The sequence below is a fragment of the Mercenaria mercenaria genome, unplaced genomic scaffold (assembly GCF_021730395.1).
Source record: "Mercenaria mercenaria strain notata unplaced genomic scaffold, MADL_Memer_1 contig_3223, whole genome shotgun sequence".
NCBI lineage: Eukaryota > Metazoa > Mollusca > Bivalvia > Venerida > Veneridae > Mercenaria > Mercenaria mercenaria.
Window position 1 is genome coordinate 60488 of NW_026461343.1, and position 9866 is coordinate 70353.

Here is a 9866-nt window from a genome sequence, read left to right on the forward strand (position 1 = left end):
AGTAAATCCGGTATTTGGATAAAGCTGAATTTATACAAAATAACCTGCATTCGTTCATATGCCAAATAAGTGCTAACGGTACAATGACCATCGCTCTTATAAAAACACGAGTATAATCCTAATCTCTATATAACGCGTGGGACAGTTTTCAATAATTACAGTTTTTATGTCACGTGGTCTACGTCGTATAGACAACTCGTGCCGTTGTCTATCCTATACATAAATCAAGTAATTCAATAAATGACCACACCCTATAAACGACTGTACTCCCCCTCTTCCTCTTGCGAGTGATCAAAAAACAATAAACAGACACCAGGAAGGTAAGAATTCTTCTTGAAATTAATTATTTTGTTTGACACTGTATGTGTATGCAAGTTTAACAATAAGTCTAACATAAATATATGTATATTGTGATATGATAGATGACATTGACAGGTAATGTTTACAAACTGCTGCCAAAATGCTGACTGATCACACTCATTGCATGAAAGTTCACTAGACGGAGTCACGAAACAGATGAATAACACGTCAATTTGATTTGTAATTCAATAATCCATGACGTTTTCTGAAATAAGAATGCATACTCCATAAATATATTAAATAAGATGTTTTAAATCTGTTGAGTTTTTTGAATGAAATATATTTTTATCTAGTCAGTGAAAAAATATTCACTGTATGCCGACTTGCCAATTTTGATATTTGATCTGAACGCGTATTTGCGAGTGAAACTGTATTCCATCTTGCGAGTAAAGTAGGCGATTTATGTCCTGTAATGGTGTAAATGAAATAAAAATGCATATAAAATTGTCTCTTTTGATCAGTCGTCATGTAAATAATGTCATTTAATGTCGGACTCCTCGTTCTATGCTTGTACTAATCCATTGGGGTGGGGATAGATGGTCTGTTACTCGCTATCCTACTTAATCATATGAATTGAATCCTTCAGCATCGTTAAATGCAAGTATTCAGTGTTGGTTTTACACACATATACTATCATAAAATACAGCATTAGAACCTGAAAATTTACACAGGGTCTCTACTATTCCATGCAAGAAATTAACCGTCGATTCCCTATGGAAATCACGCGAAGAAATGTTACCTGACGATTTCAAAATATCGATGAGATGAGACAGGAGGGGACTATTATTTGACCTCCGTATGTCTGTCCGTCTGCCAACAAAATGATCCTCTGATTTTTTAAAACTATTGCACCCGCAAGTATCCTGCGAATGGACGGATAAATAGAAAACGATAAGGAAAACATTATCGGAAAAGTCGATTAAGTTATTATTAGTAATTCAGGGTTTACTTCATGGTAAATCAATCAACATGTTACCGTTACAAATACCGAGCGCGAGTAGTACAGCCGTCGTGTTTACTACATATGAAGATTTAATCGTTATTTCTATTTAAAATAATTTTATACATTTGATAGTGATAACGCTTGCACAGGCCGGGAATCTGTATTTGCGGATTTAGTCGTTTTCGCTGCTAAGTCTTTCTCAATCCACTTCCGTTGTTTAAAACATTGCCTGAGTTGTACCTCGTCCTTTGTTTCAATTTCTTTCTGACCAAGATTCATGGAGATACAATCATAAATGTGGCCTCTAGAGTGTTAATAAAATTTTCCTTTGATGTCAAAAAGGTGACCTGGTTTTTGACCCCACTTGACAAAGATTTGATCTTTCCTTTGATCTTATCTGATGACCTAGTTTTTCACACCAGTTGACCCAGATTTCAAAAGTCACCTATAGATTATCAAGATTAATATTCTGACAAAGTTTCGTTACGATATGATCATAGATTCGACCTAAATATCATCAAAAGTGACATTTTGAAAAAAAGTTCCATTAATAAATGGTCACAAATGTGGCCTCTAGACTGTTAACTAGCCTTTTCTTTGATATGACCTTGTGACCTAGATTTCGAACCCATATGACCCAATTTTGAACTCGTCCAAGATTCTATTGAGGGTAAGATTCTGACTAATTTTCATTAAGATTAGGCCAAATTGTGATCTCTAGACTGTTTACAACCTTTTCCTTTGATTTGACCTGGTGACCTAGTTTTTAGCCCAGATAACCCAATATCAAACTCGTCCAAGATTCTATTGAGGGTAACATTCTGACCAAGTTTCATTACGATTGGACCAGAAGTGTGACCTCTACAGTGCGAAAAGTCAAATTGTTGATGCCAGACGACGACGACGAACGACGGACACAGGGTGATCACAAAGCTCACCTTGAGCACTTCTTGCTCAGGTGAGCAAATTAACCCTCCTTTTTTCCTCTAATGGCACTTCTGCTTGTAAAACATAGGGGCCTTATTTTATCTGCAGAATGTATTTCAGTAAAATAAGACAAGTTCCACGTTGTTAAATTGCATGTGTTTATGACAAATACAAAGACAAAACTAAAATAGAGCTGTTTACTGTGCGACGCTGTCAAGAAAGCGATCCACAAAGGATTAGTGGATTCAATCTGGCGCCGTTTCACTAAAATCACCCCATTTACTGTTCATATTTTCACACCTTATTAACTGTAGTTGCGATGATATATCGGTTTCAATGGGTTGAAATTCTAGAAAATATAGTCTTGTGTGCGACACATCGTCTCATTGTGGTCTCATGATGGTGAACATTTGTGCCAAGTTATTTCAGAATCCCTTAATGCATAAAGAAGTTATGGAAGTTATGGCACGGACACGAAAAGCAGACCCTGTTTCACCTTTAAGTTTCACTTTAAAAAGAAAATGAAAATAATAAGATAAACATTAACCACATATTGCCGATGTTTGTGTGTAAACTTTGACAGAGGTAGGTGTAATAGTATTGAAGTAATTGCACGACCAAATTTATGAGGACACATATACAAACAGACATAACAGACAGATCGCATGTTGACTCCTATATACCACCCTCCTTCAAACTTTGTTTGCGGATTAAAAGTATGAAAAAATTCTACAGGAGCGTAGGAAACGCCGATATTTTATAAATAAATCACTCACAAACAGGCATACAGTCTTTTTGCGAAACTCGCAAGCACTTGTACAGTACTTGAGCAAGCATGCATACAGTCAGGAAATAACACCGAATCTTCGTTTCATTGACGGTTATAATCCAATTGGAGAATTTATCAATGATTTTATTTTGTTTTACCAAACTAGTATTGTTTCTTTATCCAGGAAACAGTGGAATTTACATGTAATCAAACTAACACATTATATACAGAAACAAATCATGTTCAGCTTCCGATAAAATATAAATATACATACCTTCAAAGCAAATCAGTCACTTTAAATTGCTGTTTTTCAACTTTTAGCTGTCAGTTTATTGTTTTGATCACTAGCAAGAGGAAGAGGAGTAGTACAGTTGTTTGTAGGGTGTGATGACGGATCCATGTGAAGACATTCTGAAATGTATGTATATGTATTTTATATCGTTATTAGAAAACAATCGTTCTTATCTCGTAACTACGAGATGTTCTTAGTCTATCAATTTTATTAAAAGAAAAATACCCGTATCACATGAGATCTTTATTATGACTCATATCTCGTTTTTACGAGAAAATATTTGTTATTACAATAAATAACATCGTTCTTGCAAGACAATTGTATTCAAGTTCAATTAAGATCATTACGGCCAAATTTTCTGGTAATAACGAAACGTGCAGTAAAACCTTAAAGAACTTGACGTTGTTTTTTTTTTGTCTTTGTAGTAGAAATGTGGAATTGCACATATCTTGGTAGGACTGCAACAAATGTCCGTTATGGCACAAATGTAACCAATTTTACACGAACACTGCATGACAATGATGGGTCTGCAGCATTTGAACAAGAGCTGTCACTAATGGTGACAAATGCCCCCGCAGCGCCTTGACCTTTGACCTAGTGACCTTGAACTTTGACCTGGTGACCCCAAAGTCAATAGGGGTCGTGTACTCAGTAAGTACTATTAGCATGTGAAGTTTGAAGGTCCTGGGTGCAGTGGTTCGCGAGTAAAGTGCCTTCATGCAAAAAGATAACATTGGCTCCTGTGACCTTGACCTTTGACCTGGTTACCCTAAAGTCAGTAGGGGTCGTGTACTCAATAAGTACTATCAGCATGTGAAGTTTGAAGGTCCTGGGTGCAGTGGTTCGCGAGTAAAGTGCCTTCATGCAAAAAGTTAACGTTAGCCCCTGTGACCTTGACCTTTGATCTGGTAACCCCAAAGTCAGTAAGGCCGTGTACTCAATAAGTACTATCAGCATGTGAAGTTTAAAGGTCCTGGGTGTAGCGGTTTGCGAGTAAAGTGCCTTCATGTAAAAAATTAACGTTGTGACTAAAGAACCAATTTTACACGAACACTGCATGACAATGATAGGTCTGCAGCATTTGAACAAGAGCTGTCACTAATGGTGACAAATGCCCCCGCAGCGCCTTGACCTTTGACCTAGTGACCTTGAACTTTGACCTGGTGACCCCAAAGTCAATAAGGGTCGTGTACTCAGTAAGTACTATTAGCATGTGAAGTTTGAAGGTCCTGGGTGCAGTGGTTCGCGAGTAAAGTGCCTTCATGCAAAAAGTTAACGTTGGCCCCTGTGACCTTGACCTTTGACCTGGTGACCCCAAAGTCAGTAAGGGTCGTGTACTCAATAAGTACTATCACCATGTGAAGTTTGGAGGTCCTGGGTGCAGTGGTTCGCGAGTAAAGTGCCTTCATGCAAAAAATTAACGTTGTGACTAAAGAACGAACGGACGGACAGTTGAAAACTAATATGCCTCCCTTCGGGGGCATAAAAAGAATTTCCCAAAGGAAAATTATGTGTTTCAGCTCGTCTATTCAAAGAATAGGTGGATCTATTGGACTCTAGTTTGTTTAATTCTGTCCATTATTTTCTCTTTTAGGGCACAGCCGTTATTTTATCTGGGGACCATACGCCGCTTTTCATGGAATTGCACTCTGTGCATCATTGAAGGTTCCATGTGCACCGTCGTATGAATACATCTGCGGATGTCTCTAAATTATATTCTGGTATTTATAACATGTGTAAATGTTGAGTTCTGCTCAACCCGGGGCTAAAGGACGTGGACGGTAGCTTGCACTTCCACTACCGTCCATGAACAGGCTCAATCAAACCGAGCCTGCAACATTTTCGTTTATGTTGTGTAAGGCGACCTGTGGTTTTCCACTTTTTTATTTCATCCATGCGTCTGCGTCCGCGTCCGCGTCCCGATTTGGTTATTTTTTTGTTGTATATAAACCGGTATCTCAGTAACCACTTGTGGGAATTACTTGTGGGAATGGATTGAAACTTCACACACTCATTCGTTGTGGTAAATTGACTTACACTGCACAGGTTCCATAACTATATTTTGTATAATTTTTATTAAGGTTTTATCGTTTTATATGTAAGCTGGTATTTCAGTACCTAATAATGAAAATGGATTGAAACGTCACCATCTTGTTCATTGTGATGATCTGACATGCAGTGCTCAGGTTTCATAACTCTACTTTGCATTTTTACAAAATCATGCCATTTTGTTCGACTATTAAGCAGTTGTTGGTTAAATATTTGTATGTAAGCTGGTATAGTCGAGCGACAGTTTTTTTTAAAATTACGTTGTCTATTTCCGTCTATTTTTGACTGAAAATGCCATACCATGTGTACATCTGCGATACTTTTCTATTGCGATTTAGGAGTACACAAAGAGGACTTCACTACTTTCTAACGGTTAAAGATTTAAACTAACATTCTGTTATTACTTTTGGCACATTGTTTCATTATCATTTGACTGACAATTTGTGGGGCGATTTGGGTTTAAGTCATACGTTCCTCTTCGGGGTTTTTCTTTATTGCAGTTACAAGTTTTGTAAAACGTTGCAGTTTATATTTCGAAACTTTCATAGCTATATAGGTTGATGTAATCACACCTCTCAACGTACAAGGTTGTTACTATTATACCTGTCTATTATTAACCTGTACCTGTCTATTGTTAAAGTATCCATTATCTTAAGAATGGACAGTTACAGGTTAATAATGGACAGGTATAGTAAAATAATCGTGTGTATAGAACGGTATCGGTACAATAACCTATAATGGACAAAACTAACGAAGGATTACATCACAACCGTGTTTTAACTTAAGATTGCGGAACTGTTAAAATAATGTAATTAATACTAAAACGGTATTTAGTTCACTATTGTCTTCACGCACATTTTGATTACATCTTTCACTGGAAATACATTTATCAATATCAACAATTTTTCTATAACAGAGCTATAAAAAGTTCCAAACTAAACTGGATAGTCCTATAACAATACATAAAAAGATTCATACTGAATCATTTCCATGAATAACAAAATTAATACACACTGTCACTGTTCTTACTTCATTTAAAACGTTAAATACTTCAAAATAATGGCTTAAAACCAGCTTGAAAATTTGCGGATCACTTAATTCGTTGGCAACTATCTCAAAAAAGAAGCAAACGGATCTATACATTTTATTTCGACATATTATACATAATGTAGACCATATGTTTATTTACGACTGTCAGAAGTGTCATTAAAATCTGCATTGTAGAAAAACTCTTATTCGTGAAAATGTCATGAAAATTGAGATTTTCCCATAGACTCCCATTTTGAAAACTTGCGTGATGTCCTAATTTTTCAAATCAGTGTAGCAAAAAAATCAAGCACACGTTCCTATCTGTTTTATTTGCTAAATTTTCTAAATAGATTCTGAAGTTTTGAAAGATCGTAATTTAATTAAATTCTATATTTGTAGAAAAAAAATTGACACGAACGTGCAGAAATGCCTTAATTACATAAATTATGGTCGATGTCTTTATAAGGTGCTAAGTTGTCAGCTGTCTCTTGAATTGGAACGCCTTTCACACACGTTACTTATGGACTGAAACAATGTATAAATACATTTTTTGATAAAGGAGTATTTTTGTAATTGCCTAACATATACAAACGCATATTATGTGTAAAATGTTTATTTATTGCCAGATCGTTAAAGAGTATGTGACTCTTTTTAAGGGGCTTTCTCTAAAAGCCGTCTTAAATGCAATGAAGTCGTACGAGTTATAATTTTAATTTTTATGTTTTTTTTAATGTTTTTGTTTAAGTCATATTGTGACTTCTCATGCATTGCGGACGAAGACGACAAATGCCCCATCGGGTTGGCACGTTGGTAGAGCCACCGATCTTTCGTAAGCAAGCTTGGTAACTTCATCACATGAAGAATTCTACACCAAAGCGAGGTTTCAAACCGGAATCAGTGCAGGACAGGTGATGTGTAACCAATGGACCACGGAGGCCCATAATTTTATGGAACTGTCTAGCAGATATTTGATATTTATATTTGTCAATACCACATTGATTTTATCTGAATTTGTTACTTACATTAACTTTTGTCTTGTACAATAAGAGGATTCTCCTGAAGAAAACACATCATATTTATTACTCAAAAATTAATGTGGTCTAAATATGAGAGGAATAAGAGGAATGTATACTTGTTTCATGTATGAATATTTTTTATTTTATATGATTAGCATACTAATGCGTTATTCCAATCCCCAGAATTTTATTTGTGAACAAAATAACATTGTAACGTCAAATGCGTTGTTAAACTTACGTGTATATATTCCTTATCTAAATAACAGGAAAACGTATCGTTACTATCTATCTCTGGTTCTTAGGGATCTTGGATAGCATTCAATGATTCTGTATAATGGAGATTCAGCATCATAACGGCAGATGCTTATGGACGTGATGTGTGTCGCATATTTCAGTACTTCTCATAATCAGGCGCATTCGGGCCAGGTCAGCTATTGTTTTGCTTTGGTGCGTCCTGAGTAACCAAAAGACGTTATCGCACATTTTATTATCTATCATAACAACAGGCCACTTGGGCCAATGCTAAGCCGAGAAGAAGGATGTAACATATTTCATTACCTATAATGAACAGGCTCACACCTGGTCTGTCCGTCTACGTTCTGTATTTTCAAGGGCTCTCTTTGTAGATTTTATTATTTGTTAGACAAGGCAATCAAAGAAAAATAAATCATAAAAACGTACTTTATTGTTGGCGTACAGTAATATGCAGAAATTGTTTGTATTGCTCTGGGTTTTAAATCAAACCTGTTACGAACAAAGTTTATATAGTTCTTTTTACCATCAACTGATCCTCCTGGTTTCGCTTTTCTCATCTGCACTGTCTTATATATTGCATACACTATTGTCACGATATTTGTCACTAATAAACCAACACTAACAATCACTAAGAAGGTTTTGGTGTCATATTCTGTGCTTTCCCTTGTGTCTGAAATATACAGTTAACATCTATAAACAATACTTTAAATATCAAGTGTGACAAAATCTTACAGTTTATAAGAGTACAAAGCCTTATTGATTTTTGTAGATATTTTGAAATGTCTTACCTTGGCTTTTACAAAACATGAGAATTCTTTTCCTATTTTCTGTATGTAATTTAATGTTTAACAAGTCTATAGTGTGATAAATGTTCAACCTCATTTGAAAGGGGAAAAGTAAACGTCTTAGGTTTATACAACTTTAGTTTGACTTTTCATATTTTTCGAAAGCAATATAATGTGGCAATAGACGTTTACTCTCGGCGGTACATGTAACATTGATCTTTTCAGAACAATGATATAAGTCATGTTTCATTCAACATATTATATAACTCGTGTCATTTCAATGAACACTAATGTTTCACAGATATTTGGAAATACAGTGAAACACCACTCGCTCGAGGTCGCAAGGGGATGGGCAAAATGCTCGAGTTATCCATGGTTTCGAGCGACCCAAACATTGATCAACGAAAGAAGAAACTTGAAGTTTATATTAAAAATTGTCATTGTCAATAATAACGCACTCATGACATTTTCAAAAAAAAAAATGTATTACAAAATTATGATGTAATTTGTAAATGGAACAAAAAGAAGCAATAAAAAAGTACTCGATTTCGCCGTTTTCTTCTCTAAATTAAGATCTCATATTAATCGTCTCAATTTTATGAAAAGGCTATATTATTTTCTTTGCATTCAAACAACTGCTGATTAGAATATCGAGATCTTGAATATTTGATTTCGGAAAGAAATTAACCGATCAAATAGCACCATATAATGCGGTTTAGTGGAATTACATTTGGAACACGTGTTTTTGTAGTGTTACTTCGCAATCTTACAATGTGGGTTACAAAATTATCACTCATGTCTCTTTAAAATATGCTAAAATGAGTATCGCTTAAACATCATTATTCTATTCAACGACAACATTATGTTCAAACGTAAAACAAAAATATCAACCCGTCTGTGGTTTGTCGCGATCATCGTCACCTGAAAATGATGGGAGAAAATATCAGAAGCAAAAGTGTTCTGCATCAATTTCAGACTGATTTTGACACTATTTTCACAAATTATATAGCAATTACATTGCCTATATTAATGCATGTTATACAAATAACATATGTTGTCTTGCATCAGTATATTATAGATATATATACATATCATATATATACATATATATATATATATATATATATATATATATATATATATATATATATATATATATATATATATAAAGAAAAAATAAACAACATTACATGAGTAACATTATATTTGCCTACCGGTTTCGTTTATACTCATCAGGGCAAATAATACAATATGGCGTCAATAAATGTGTAATTGCTAAGCAACGTCATTTTTGCGTACACATGTGTACACAACGTTAATATTGCAACGTCATCAATTTTGGTTAAGTTTCGGTTTAAAAATATCAATGAAATAGCGTTCTTTAGATAACCTAGCTGAAACATCACTATTAAAATCAATGTCATCACGTATGTAACTGTGT

The 9866-nt window shown here is 35.0% G+C and overlaps 1 long non-coding RNA gene across 1 annotated transcript; it reads right to left on the reverse strand.

Moving 5' to 3' along the window:
- Positions 1-310: 310 nt before the first annotated feature.
- Positions 311-8308, reverse strand: LOC123560348 (uncharacterized). The gene is made up of 3 exons (XR_008369184.1): positions 8164-8308; positions 3274-3410; positions 311-565 (listed from the first exon to the last, which is right to left on the reverse strand). It is a non-coding gene; the product is annotated as an uncharacterized LOC123560348 (long non-coding RNA).
- Positions 8309-9866: the final 1558 nt, after the last annotated feature.